Source organism: Ambystoma mexicanum, chromosome 6q, assembly GCF_040938575.1.
Source record: "Ambystoma mexicanum isolate Mex_15411 chromosome 6q, UKY_AmexF1_1, whole genome shotgun sequence".
In the NCBI taxonomy this organism is placed as follows: domain Eukaryota; kingdom Metazoa; phylum Chordata; class Amphibia; order Caudata; family Ambystomatidae; genus Ambystoma; species Ambystoma mexicanum.
Window position 1 is genome coordinate 252,061,181 of NC_090937.1, and position 14,289 is coordinate 252,075,469.

The following is a 14,289-nucleotide window of genomic DNA, read 5'->3' on the forward strand; positions in this document are numbered from 1 at the left end:
CTAATGAAACTTGCTCTAAACCAACTTCCACACATTTATTTTAGCTCAGATTTCCAATTTAAAACAGTTATACACATAATAATTAATTTTGTGAATCAACAATCCATAATCTGATGCTGCATTCGTGCATGGTTATAAAAGGTGCATGCTGACATTCAACGGAACACATACAGAAATCAATACCTCACTGAAATTCAGTACTTAAATAGTTTAAAATGTGTCAGTGTGCATACAGTAGGATGACAGTACAGTATCTGCCCATTGCCCAACTGTCTCTTAACTCCTTAATCAATATATTATTCACACCAGGTTTCAAAAAGGTACGTGTAAGCACGTGAATTTGTTCTGTGGTTTAAGCAAATACAAAACTATACGTTTTCAATGTATAATTCAAAAGAAGAATACATCGGTGATCTGCATTCTTTTGGCTCCTTTATTAACTAAACCTTCTGTAAAAGAGAAGACAACTTTTACGCTTAATAAAGAACACGTTTTAAAAAATAGCTTTCATTTTATTTCCATGACAAAAATTTCACGCAAGTTCAAAAACAATACATCATTTTTGGATAAAACTGCATCGTAATATTTTGGCCACTGCATTGGACGGAAACGCATCTTGCCTTATTTCCATGGAAAGCAGACGTCCATGAGGTCTGTCGAGTGAGAGTTCACTTGCCCACGTGTTACTCCTGTACATGAATGATGACAAGGCACAGAAGAGCAACTAGTCCCAGAGCTTGTAGGCCAAGAAACCACAGCATAACCCAAAAAAATACAATAAGCACAGGCTCCACAGTCCTTTCACCAAAGTACATTCTTGAAAACCCTATGCCAATCAGGATTTTGTTTATTTCGCCAAAAAGAGTTCCCAACTTTTTATAGTCATCTGCAGGGGACTCTGTTGCATGGTTACTTTGGTTTTGGGTCACCTGTCAAGAAAAAACAAAATGCTAAAATCTGGATTAGATAATGACAGTGAAACCTTCAAAATTAGCTTTCTCTTAATTCCAATGACAAAATAGCAAACATCTCAATATTTGCGTATGCCTCATTTACGTTTTGGCACGTATGGCTTTTTTTAAACAAAAAATCTGCTGCTGCTTGTTAATTGACACTTTAAATTCGGACATATGTCCCAATTAAAAACGTATTCATGTATCATATATGTATACCTTTGATACCATTTTCTTACTACACCCATTGGGCACCACGTAGCATCAAATGAGGGCAAGAGACTTCGTTTGCATATGCATATTCAACTGCAAATGTGCAAGATACGAGGTAAAACATGTTTTACTTGTTACAAACCAGAATTACATACCTGATATCCGTTCCTCTGACCCCACAGACTCCTATACTTAATGAAGTTCAAACCCCACAGACAATTTGCTACCCTGAATTCTATGTACGTGTTTCAGTATTTTTGGCACTTTTACATCAGATGCATTTGTGGAGCCAGCTGCACTTCTAAGATGGTAGCCTTGTCGGTTCTCTTATGGATTGTTATGCTCATTCATTTATAAAAGGTTATTCACCGTAGAGACTAACATACTCCTAATCCAGAGTCCTCTTTGCTTTCCATTCAAGCCAAACATCCATCGAGACGAGGGGCAAGCACTTTTTGGTGCACTAAAAACCATAGTTTTAGGGCTGGCGCATGCACCTGTAGCCACTTCTTCCTGTACCTCGCCCCTCAGTCCTTTTCCAATCACTGAGGTTGGTGAGGTACACTCAATTAAGGACTTTTGGAGGTGAAGGAAGGCAGGCGAATGGAGAAAAGAGAATTATGGACTGGGAGTATGTTAGTCACTACGATGAGCAACTTTTTCTTACTCGTACGTCCCATCCCCTTTCCTCCATAGTTATGGTAGATACCCAAGCACTGGAACAGGAATAATGAGTGGATAAACATAACGCAATGTTACTTGAAGAGGCTTTTGAGAACTGACTGCTTATGGACTGCTGATGGGTGGCAGCTCTTGAAATGGACTCCCAGAGGACATATTTTTGAAAGGCAACTGAAGCCACTCTTGCTCTTGCAAGTTGTTCATGATGACTTTGCGGTAGTTGAAGACCTTGAACCGAGTACGTCTCGGAAATACAGGAAACAATCCACATGGCTATGGTGGCTTTTGATGCTTGTATGCCCCTGTTGGAATTGCCAAACATAAAAAAAAGATTGGAAGAGGACCTGATGTCCTTTGTTCCATCAAGGCAGAATTTAAGAGCCCTCCGAACATCCAAGTTATGTGGGACCCTTTCCCTTTCCACATCGCAAGACGGGTCTAGGAAAAGAAATGATAGGGAGATCTCCTGATTTATATGAAACTCAGACTATTTTGGGCAAACAAGATAGATGGGTTCTAAGGACAACCTTTGTCACAATTAAAGACAGTGAAAGGCTTTTCAGCACAAAGGGCCTTTAACTCACTTACTATTATTGCGCAAGTTCTAAATACAAGAAAAGTGACCTAGAAAGAAACCAGTTTACTATCCGCCATAGTCCTGGGCTCAAAGTATTTTTTTCTTTTTTACAGACAGCCTGAAGTGACACTAAGATCCCACGTATCATGAGGGGATTTACCAGGTGGGTAAAGGTGACAAATGCAATCAAAATGGCCAACAGAAAGGTCCTGCAGGAGTCCATTTGGATCCCTGTAGCAGCAAGTTCCGAAACAAATGATAGAACGTGATCGAAGGAGGCATACTGGTGATTTATCGCCATTTTCAAACACCACTGGCAAAAAAGGAGCAATTTGCTTTTGTATTCCAACTGGCTGTATGGTTTACAAGCCACTTAAATGACTTGAAGGTTTCCCTTTGAAATATTAAGATGAACTACTGATCGGATTTCAGGAACCACATTGCCAAGCTGAGAAATCGTGGGGAGGGATGAGATATCAGCTTGCTGTCCTGCAAAGCTCTAGTCCTTATAAGATTTATTTTTGCACATTTCTCTCCATAGATTTCCATGGGATCCCCATTCTTTTTGCTTGTTTTGAACAGTTTCCTGACTCTGAGGTACACACTTATGCTTTACTTCCCCTGCACTGGGGAAAACGACGAGTCACTAAGATGGTCAGTATTGAGAGACTACGGGTCCGGTGATAACCATGTCGGTGCTACCAGGGAAATTGCTGCTGGAACCGTAAATATTTACCGGCGCCCGACTTCCCGGTACCACCAGGAGATTACAACAGCGGCGGCCCGGAAAGTCAGGCGCCGGTAAAATGTAAGCCCTCATTCCCATGGAGTCCGATAAGAATCTATGAGAGTGGGGACACGGAAGCATTGGCACCGTTGCTAACGGTGGCAGTGCTTCTGTGACCACTCTGCCTACCATTGTTGCTGTGCTGGGCAGGGTGCACCTGTTGGGCACAGCGGCTCCAGCAGGCAGACATGTAATATGCTGGTCCGGAAACAAGGGTGCTGGTAAGCTTACCGGCACCCTTGTTTCCGGACCGGCAGGGTCATAATGAGGCCCAATATCTCTCTATAGGACTTAGTGTGTTGTTACAATTGCACACATCACCTCACAGTAGTGCAGTTAGGATATTTTGTATCCTCATATCGTTGTATATAATGTCTTTTTGGTTACTTTTACAATGTTCCTAAGACAGGGTAGTGGCAGCTGTGATATTTGTATTGGGTTTGTTTTATTTTGCTCATGCACTTTTGCATTTACGAGTGGCTACTAAAGGTGGCTAGCACCCTAAAATGGCAGCGCCACAAGGTTTTTTGCTTGTTTTTTGGCCATATTGTTCTTTGGCTTTCTTGCTGCCTTATCAGTTCAGGAAATGCCTTTTATGGAAATCCCTTTTTCCGGAGAAAGCTGTAGCTTTCGCAGGCTATAGGGCTGCGTTGTGTCGATGCGCCGGAGGAAGAGGCTGGGATTGCAGGTCCCAATCCACATCTTTGGTGCCAGAAAGTCTGTTGCTGGGCAGATGTGATGACCAGTGGCTATGCTTGATTGGATAGCTACTGGCAGTTTGAATAGTGCATATCCTTACCACTGGTGCACTTGGGCTTCCTCCCCGCCTGAATATTTGATAAAAGGATGACTCCTTCGACAGATCGTTGGAACCAAAACTTCTACGAAGACACAGCCCGCTGATGACCCCTGCAGCTGATCAACATCAACTCCTGTGTACACCAGTGAAGCCCTGCTTCTCTGTCTTGATCTGCCTGACGGGACATTTCTGTGGTTCCTGTAGAATTTGCAAATTCACCAAGAAAAAAAAATACTTTCAAGTTTGGCGATACAGAATGGTATTGTGTGCCGCTGTGGCCCAAGATATATTGGCCAAACCATGAGAGCTGCACATGTCCGCATTTCAGACCACAGATCTCGCATTAGATGCAAGAATATTTCAGCCTGATGGTCTCAAATTTAGAAATTCCAATACACATCAGTCGACCTATGAGGGTGGATGGTAGATATTGTAAAACTCTCCACTATTGTGGAATAACCAGGTTACTCACCGTAGTGACCACCTTACCATAGTCCATAGTCCCCTTTCCTCCATACTTATGGGACCTCTCTGTCCTGTGGGACGGGACCGGAGCACTTTGTAAAAAGCATCCACATTTTATTTTTCTAAAATGTGTCCTTCCTCTCTTTCTTGCGCGGGGCCTGGCACGCGGTGGTAACCCCGCCCAACTTGGCTCCGCCCCGCGCATCAGTCCTTTTCTATCGCCAGGTTAGAGACCTATTAGCAATAACAGAGGAACCTTATTAGAGTAGACGGCGGGTGGGCGGATGGAGGAAAGGGGACTATGGGCTAGGAGTAAGGTGGTCACTACGGTGAGTTATACTCCTACGTCCCGTCCCCTTTCCTCCATACTTATGGGAGATTCCCAAGCACTCCTAACAGGAACTACGGGTGGATGGAAATACCCCTTACTGAAAAAGGCTCTTCAGCACAGCCTGACCAAACTGAGCATCAGCTCTTGAACATGAGTCAAGACAATAATGCTTACAAAAAAGCAGATGGGGAGGCCAAAGTAGCTGCCCTAATGATGGACTCCCAGGGGACATATTTCTGAAAAGCAAACGCAGCTGCCTTGCCCCGCACCAGGTGTGCATGAATACCCTTAGGAGGTTTCAGCCCTTGGACGGTGAAAGACTCCGTAATGCAGGTGGCGATCCACTGAGAAATAGACGCCTGCTTACCCTCAGGGTTACCAAAAGTCACAAATAGTTGAGAAGTACTCCTAAGCTCGGAAGTCCTGTCAAGATAGAACTTAAGAGCCCTTCTTACATCGAGACAATGCAGAACCCTTTCTGCCTCTGAGGTAGGGTTTGGAAAAAAGACTGGCAGGGAGATTGACTGATTCAGATGGAATTCAGTTACCACCTTCAGCAGGAAAGCAGGATTCGTCCGTAGGACAACCTTATCCTTGTGAAAGACCAAGAAGGGATGCTCCACCGACAAGGCCTGGAACTCACTCACCTGCCTTGCTGACGTAACGGTGACCAGAAAGGACACTTTCCAGGATAGGTACTTGAGGTCCACCGTGGCCATGGGTTCAAAAGGCTTATGGCACAATGTCGTCAGGACTACATTTAAATCCCACGGCAGGTGCGGACTACGAACTGGAGGGTAGAGGCGTGTCAAGCCTGCAAAATGCTTCTTAACCACTGGATTACACCGAGAGTAAGACCAATGGTCCGTAGAAAGGTAAGCGGAAACCACTGAAAGGTAAGTTCTGCATGACAGAACGTGAACACCCGATTCTGCCAGGAAGGATACGAAAGACAGTACCGTGTCAATCGTAGCCTCCCTTGGGTCCAACTGCTTTCCCAAACACCAATGACAGAACTTGAGCCATTTACTTCTGTATTGGGATCTAGTCGAGGGTTTCCTAGCTGCCTGGATAATACACATGTTATCCGCAGACAAGTTAAGATGTTTTAAAGACTTGAACTCAGGCACCATGCCGCCAAGCTGAGCGATTGTGGGGAGGGGTGCCACATCTGCTGTTCCCACTGAAGAAGAAGATCGGGGGTCACTGGTAACCTGATCGGCGGATACATCGACAGGTGTTGAAGTTCCGAGAACCAAAACGTGACCAGCCACCACAGGGCTATGAGTAGATGGGAACAACGCACCGAGTTCTTCAGCTTCCAAATTGCTCGATGGACTAGAGGCAGAGGCGGGAAGGCGTAAACTCTCATGTTGTGCCATGGAATCTCGAGAGCATCCCCCAGAGAGGAGGTTCCTAGCCCACCTCTGGAGGCATACTCAGGAAGCTTCTTGTTTACCGCCGTAGCGAAGAGGTCCACCTCCGGCGTGCCCCAACGCAAGAAAATCCATTAGAGGACCTCCGCCTTCAACTCCCACTCGTAGCTGACCACTTTCCGCCGGCTGAGGGCATCCGCTGTGACATTCAGCTGGCCCGGGATGTGTACTGCAAGCAGCCAAACACCATGAAGCACGGCCCACTCCCAAATCTGGATGGACAGGTCCACAAGGGGGTCGGGGGGAGACTTTGTTCCCCCTTGCTTGTTGATGTAATACATCAACACCACATTGTCCGTGCGCACACGGACCACCTTATTGGCAATGATCGGTCTGAACGCCCTGAGCGCTAGGAAGATCGCCAGAAGCTCTAAATTATTTATGTGGAGGAGCTTGTCCTGAGGCAACAAGAGATCCGAGACCTGAAGAAGATCTAACGTCGCACCCCACCCCAGGAGGGAGGAGTCTGTCGTGATAGTCACCGTAGGGGCTGGGTCTTGAAACCCCGCACCCACTGACAGATTGCTAAGAGATGACCACCATTCCAGGTCCACTCTCATGGAAGCCGGAATCATTATCAGCTTTGAATCCGGGTCCACAGCCTGACGCCAAGAACTCCGAAGAGCCATCTGGGTCCGTCTCATCGTGAGACGAGCAAAAGGAAGAGCCAACACGCACGAGGCCATGAGGCCCAGAAGCCTCTGGAACCACCAGGCCGACATGCTCTCCGACTGGGCAAACATCTGACACGTGGCTAACAGATCTGCCATCCTGTCCCCGGTCAGGTGCACTCTGCAATCGATCGTGTTCCAGCGAAAAACCCAGGAAAACCAAGTCCTGCGAGACCGTCGTGGAAGATTTCCGCCAGTTCATCAACAGCCCAAGATGGAACAGGAGCTGAAGGAGAGACTGAAGATTGCCCGCTGCTTTCAACGGACAAGGGCTGCATAAGAGCCAGTCGTCCAAATACGGATACACATGGATACCCTGCAGACGAAGATAAGCCTCAATCACTGACATCTTCATGAAGACACGCGGCGCTGAGCTGAGGCCAAAAAGATGCACTCGAAACTGGAAGTGCTCCTCTCCCAAAGAAAAACAGAAATATCTCCTGTGTGGATAGCAAATCAGAATATGCATGTACGCATCCTGAAGATCCACCATGCTGAGTCAATCGCCCGTCTGCAAGGAAGAACGTATCTGGCTGGGCGTGATCATCTTGATTTTCCCTTGGGGTAGGAAAAGATAGATCTGGGAAAGGCCTGGTTGGGTTTGGGCACTGTAAACAGCCGGGAGTAGAAGCCCTCTCACCTCGTTCCCCGAGGGGGAATGGGTTCCACAGCTCTGAGGTCCAGAAGTTTCTGAACCTCGGCTTTGAGGCAGGGTGAGCCCGACAGCTGAAAAGGAGGGTTGAAGGGTGGGGTAGGGGTAAGCGGAAGCCCGCCCGAGCAACTGACAAGACCCATCTGTCTTCGGTGATGGTCTGCCACGCCTCCCAATGAGACGCAATGCGTCCTCCCACCGGGGTCTCGTGCGAGCGCGGAGTACCCTCATTTAGTAGGTTTTTCGGTGGTGTTGCCACCTGAACCTGAGGAGGAGGCTGAGGAGTGGGAGAAAAACCGAGTCTGTTGTTGCCTACGGTGGTTATTCCCCGAAGGACTATCCACTCTGAGATTTCCGGTCGAGGAAGCCCCTAAAGCCAGAGGAGGGTCGGCTTTGGGACAACGGTCTCTGGGTTTTGAAAGGGGTCGTAACAAGGACCGACAAGGACTTAGCTGTCTGAGTGCTATCCTTCGTCTTGGTGAACTCTACATCTGTTGTAGAATGAAAGAGCTCCTTACCATCGAACGGAAGGTCCAACACCTTGTCCTGCACTTCTTTTGAGAATTTAGTGGCATGCAGCCACGCCTGCCATGAGGTATCAACCCCCAGCATAAGGCCCCGAGCCGAGGTGTCTACGTGATGAGCCGCAGCCTCCAGGAGATCTTGGGCCAAGACCCTGGCATTGGATAATCCCCCCTTAAAGTCTTCCAGCTTCTCGACCGGGATGAACTCCTCAAATTCCGACAGACCTTTCCACATCTGCATATTAGCCCCTGCTAACACCAGTTCGGCATTGGCCTGCCTGAGCTGCAAGGCCGAGTTGGCGAAAATTTTTCTCCCAAGGGAGTCAAGGAGCTTGTCCTCCTTTCCCAGAACCCGAGTAGCCATCGTGGAAGAGGATGCTGCAGGCCTGGACTGCAAAGTGGCCGCAGCCACCACTGTGGAGGAGGGGGGCGGACAAGACGACAGGGCCACCTCTTCCGAAGAATGCAGCCTGTATCTCGCGTCAATTTTCTTATTGACGAAAAGTCCAGAGTGTGGCTTTTCCCAGACCCTGCGGACCTTGGCCAGAACGTCCTTCTGCAAGAACAGGCTGGTATGCTCCAAAGGAGACAGGATGAACGCCCCAGAAAGCACGCTCTCCTGCGGAGCGGGTGCCTTGGGCACCGGAACATCTAAGAAGCACATCATGTCTAGTACCCGGTCATGAAAAGCTCTAATAGAGCGGAGCAGGTCCTCGTTGTCCTGAACGCCTTGCCTGTCATCCGACAGGTCAGGATCCTGCTGAGCCGTGCCGGGCGCTGCCTTGTCCACAGGGGAGAATGGGGGCAAAGGCGGAAGAGTCGGGGAAGGCACCGTAGGCAAGGGAGGCGCTGGCGGAACCACCGGAGGAATGGGTGGAGCCGGAGGCGCGGGCGGACATATCTCCCTAAAAAGCCCTTTGAAATACTCCCTCATGGGGTCGGTACGCATGAGCGTTTTAAATTTACCAAAAAAGGTGTCCTCCGGGGACTGCTTTGGAACCTGAGGAGGCCTCTCATGGGGAGGACAATTCCAGGGACATAACGGGGAAGGGTGCCACACCGGCCCCTCCACTGACGTATCCACATAAATCAAAAGTGCCGACCCCGCAGGCAACGAAACATTGTGCGGAAGGGGCATCCGGGCGTTCCAATCGTAAACTGGCCAATAAGGATGCGCACGAGGAACTTTATGTTCACCCAAGGAACCGAGCCCTACACCTGAGGCCGATGGCATAGTTGTAGGGGTAGCACCCAAAATGGCTGCCGCGGTCATGGCGGGAATGGGCGCCATTTTGTCATCGCCTGAGGGGAACTGCAGCACGTGAGGAAGTGAGGCAGGGGTCCCCATCGATGGATCAGGGGTCTTAACTTTAGCCTTAACATAAGGAACCTCGGCAGAGCCGGTACTATGAGGCCTGGAATGTTTCTGCGACATACCACTGTTAGGGAGAATTCTCTGTTTAGGCTGAATTTCCTAACCTAGTGAGTCCCCCAGTAGCTTTGCTGGATTTTTGGGGTTTATTTTTTTCTCCTGCCAAGAGTGAGACTCTTTTACCCTCACTCTTGGACATGATTTGAGTGTGTTTCTTTGAATCTAGATGTGTCTAATGGGCTATGGGGTCTTTTACTCCATAGGGTTGCATGTGTTTTTGTGATGTGTGTTACACGATACCCTCTGTGCAGTAACACAGGGGTATCATAGTGACCCCCCAGTATAGACTCCATACCCTGGGACTGACTACTGTCTCCCAAGGCATGTAAAGTCACCATTGACTTTACTAGTCTTGAATTCTGAACAGAACCAGTACAAACCATCATATTGTGGACGTACTGGCTGGGGCAATTCGATTGCCCCAGGGTCTGTTAGTCGAGGGGGCACGTCTCCGTCCCCCCTGATCGAGTTTTGGCTGGTGGCAGTGGATATTACTTTTTATATTCAACCGCAAATATTTTCCTATGGGATTTCCCATTGTTTTAGGCTACTATCTTTATTTAATTATTTAAGGTAGCCTCGAACATACCGCCGGTTTATTTAATTAATATTAATTCTCCGGTTGGTATTTTTTGCCAAAACTTGATTCTAAAATGGCGTTTGTGTTCTCCACAGAAGCCCTCCAAAGTGGTGCCACTATGTCTGGGGTACTTAGGCGGGGTGGAGGGGAATTTAGGCACCCTGGACTGAGTTGCCTAGGCAACTAAACTCGCACTCCGTCCTGATTGGCCCAAGGCATGTTTGAGTGACAGCTAGGCTGAGTGAATGGGGGTTTGCTGCATAAAAGCAGGGCTTTGGGGACTGGAACTTCAGAAGTCGCCACAGGACCTAAGAATCCGACGAGGGAGAAGCTGAGCCGACCTGCCACGACACCACGACCGGTGGAGCCCTGCGGGACCATCTCACCACTTTTCCCAACGACAGAGGAGATCTCCCGCCGGAGAGTCTTCTTCCTTTGACTGGTGGGGATAACCAGTTTCACCGTCTTTTCGCTTTCCCGACGTATCTCGTGGCCGCCTTGCCCGTGCTAAGCACCCCGGCAACCGGGATACCACGTTTTACCACGACTGCGAGATAAAAGGTACCACCTTTTACCGGAAAACTCAGCGGCTGGTTTCTGCCCTGGTAGTGCAACGACCTGCATCTTTCCTCCACGTCGAGATCTTCTCTTCCCCTGGACGACGCCGCAACTTGCAACCACTACCAGGAACAACTGCCACCGCTGGAGGATCCTACCCACTTAAGGTACCGTGTCGCGCCTGGCTTCCCTTGCAACCGACTGTACGGGGTGGATTTAGCCCCCGGCTTTCGCACCTGGGTTAGCCTGGGACACCCTAGCTAAACTTTTGTAAAGCCTCTCTAAACTCTTTTCTGAACCCTCTGCGAGACTTTCTAAGCCTAGTGTAACTGTGATCTTGGGCGCATTTGTGCTCTGCTTTCTCTAAGAGTGGGCCCAGCCGTTGGACTTTGGCTCACTAGTGACTTTTGCTCTCTGCCTTGCTAATAGTGTTCCTGAATCGTAGAGTGGTGTAATCCTGCATATTCTGTCTTTTTCCCTCCCTTTTCCACAACCTTAGTAGAGTGCAATCTAGTTAAGCGCCCGCCTCTGTATGAAAATAAGTGGTGTTTTACTGTGATTTTCTAATAAGGGGAAAAGGGGTGTATATATCATAATAGTAACTGTGTGTAGAATATTTTACAATAAGAGTGCTGGAGTGTTTCACTGTGTGTTTATAAATAAATAATTATATACTTTGATACCAAAGCTCTGGTCAGTGTTTGCTTGTATTATTGTATCTAAGTGCCTATTGAGTATACTTTGCATACTGCCTAACTCTTCTTGAGAGAAGTCTGACTGCTCAGCCACAGCTACCAGGTAAATCTAGGTGGTACAGACTGCTACCAAGTGGGTTTACTGCTAACACCTGTAGTCTTAAATCTTTTGCAGTGGTCCCTAAGGGAACTGCACAGGTTTCTGCCTAACAACCACCCGCCAAATTAGCCTTCACAGGAAGGACCTCAGCACTGCCGGTAAAAGAAGAACTTTCCTTCTTTGCCCCCTCAACAGATCTGGTGTCGCCGCAAGAGCGGGAACGGTGAGAAACAGCCTTCACCGGTAAGGCCTTGTCAGGCCTCTTAGAAATGTTGGTAACTTTAGCCTCTGAAAGAGGGACCTCGGACCTAAGTCCGGTAACAACCTTATCCGCGCGGGCCTCGAACATCCGTTCGGTGACAGCAAGCCCCACCAAGGCCTCGGGGTGCACCCCGGTCTTATTTTTGAGGGAAGCCGACAGAGAGGCCTCGGAGGGAGCTCCGGTATCCCACGACTCAGTAGAACTGGGTCTACAAACAGCCCCCACAGGAGGGGCCTCAGAGAGTGCTCCGGTATCCACAGGCCCCTCACGGAGACCCTCGGAGAAAACTCTGGTACAATTATTAGGCCCAACGGACACCTCAGGGCGGACCCCGGTGACCGAGCGATCAACGCTCCTCCCGGCCCGAGAGGAACCTGGAAAGGTATCCCCCGGCCGGGGTGCTCTGAAAAGTAAAGATCTTACCGGGCGTATTTTCTTCTCGTCGATAAACGCCTGAAAACGTGAAGGAGGAGTTTGTCGGAACACCTCCTCCCACCGCTCCAACCAACATTGAAGTGCCCAGACCGAAAGGGAGTCGCAGTAAAAACAGGAGTCCCAACGGTGATCCGGACCCAAACACTCTAAAGAGTATTGGGATCCGCCCTCGCGAAGCGACGGTGACACGATGAACAATCTGGAAAGTCTAGTTTGAACGACAGACTAGTACACTATCGCTAGCGAGAGCCAGAGAGGAAAAAAGGGAAGAAAATCTTCGAGGATGCAAGTGCGTCCAGTCCCGAACGAGCGGAGAAAAGGACTGATGGGCGATACGCGGGGCGGAGCCAAGGTGGGCGGGGTTACTGCCGCGTGCCGGTCCCCGCGTAAGAAAGAGAGGAAGGACTAATTTTTGGAAAACATTTTTGGATGCTTTTTACAAAGTGCTCCGGTCCCGTCCCACAGGACGGAGAGATGTCCCATAAGTATGGAGGAAAGGGGACGGGACGTAGGAGTAATAAGAGACCTCAGGGCAAACCCCGGTATCCAGAGCCACAGAAGTATTGGGCTGAACTTTAGTACCCAAACGGTGAACCTCGGAACAGAGTCCGGTTTTGGCAGGTCCAATGTGGGAACCCTCAGAGACCACTGCGGTGCGCCCATTAGGCCCTTGAGGCACCTCGGGAGAACCCCTGGTGATAGAGCTACTCGAGCCCCTCCCGGACCTGAAGACCCCTGGAAGGAGTCCCCTGGCTGGTGTGCCCTAAAAAAGGTAAAGAACGTACCGGGCGTTTCTTCTTTTCGTCGATGAAAAGCTGGAAATGAGGTGGAGGAACGCACTGAAACAGTTCCTCCCACCGAATAAGATGACGGAGTGCCCAGACGGAGAGGGAATCGCAATAGAAGTACGAATACCAGCGATGCTCCAGGCCTAGACACTCCAAGCAAAGAGAGTGGGGACCACCCTCGCGAAACGGCGTTCGCATTAAGAACAGGACACGAATCCCAGATGCTCCGGCATAGACTGAGGACTAGATGATCGTAGAACCGGAGCAGGAAGGAAGGACAAAGGGAATAAAAATAAAAATTCCTGGTGATGCTAGTGCGTCCAGCCCCGAACGTGCGGAGAAAAGGACTGAAGGGCGAAGCATGGGGCGGAGCTCAGGAGAGCAGGGTTATAGCCATGTGCGGTACCCCGCGTAAAAATAAAAGGACACAAATTTAAAACTTTTTGATGCTTTTACAAAAGTGCTCCGGTCCTGTCCCGAAGGACGGAATGTCCCACACGTATGGAGGAAAGGGGACGGGACGTCGGAGTAGGAGTGTTTATAAATCAAATATTCTCTCACTCCTTATATAAGCAATTCTATCAGTGAGTAAATGTCCCTTATTCTGTAAATAAATCTCTTATGGGAAAGGGTACAGGGATAAATGGCACAACAGTTCCTGGCTGATTTGCATAAAAGCAAAGAACATTTTGGGATAATAAAATGGACATAGATTTGTATATCGAATCCATATGGCAGTGAAGGGAATAGTTTCTTACCTGTAACTCCATTTCTCCAGCATTGGTATCTTTCATGGATTCACATGCTTAGAATATTCCCTGTCGTCAGGCTGGGAATCCTCAGTAAGTTATATAGACATTTTCCATAGGAAAAACTTCCGACACTTGTGTCCTATCTACGACGTTTTGGGCCGCGTACGCCAGCGCCACTAGGACGTAGAGGTATAAATAGCCCCGCCCCCGCGGCTGCCTCAGATTTCGGCCCCCAAAGTAGTATGGGGGGGATCTCTGGTTTGCATGCGTAGGGGAGGCTGGCGGGCGCATGTGAATCCATGAAAGATACCAATGCTGGAGAAATGGAGTTACAGGTAAGAAACTATTCCCTTCTCCAGCATTGGATCTTTCATGGATTCACATGCTTAGAATAGATTGTATAGCAGTATCCCCCAACGTTGGAGGTGTGTATGCAAACCAATATCACAATAACCATAATGCATATTTACCATGGCAAAACTTCACATTATAGTATGTTAACAGTGAAAACACAACACTTTAAAGTACATTAGCCGAAGGATGTAACCCCTTAATTGGGGCATACCTTATTGAAACAGGTGCCGTAGGACTGCACGAC

The 14,289-nt window shown here is 48.6% G+C and overlaps 1 long non-coding RNA gene across 1 annotated transcript in view; it reads right to left on the reverse strand.

The window, feature by feature from the left end:
- Nucleotides 1-797: 797 nt before the first annotated feature.
- Nucleotides 798-14,289, reverse strand: part of LOC138515951 (uncharacterized) — a 124,529-nt gene continuing 111,037 nt past the window's right edge. The window contains exon 3 of the long non-coding RNA XR_011282185.1: nt 798-929. This is a non-coding gene — a long non-coding RNA (uncharacterized lncRNA). The remainder of the gene's footprint in view (nt 930-14,289) is intronic.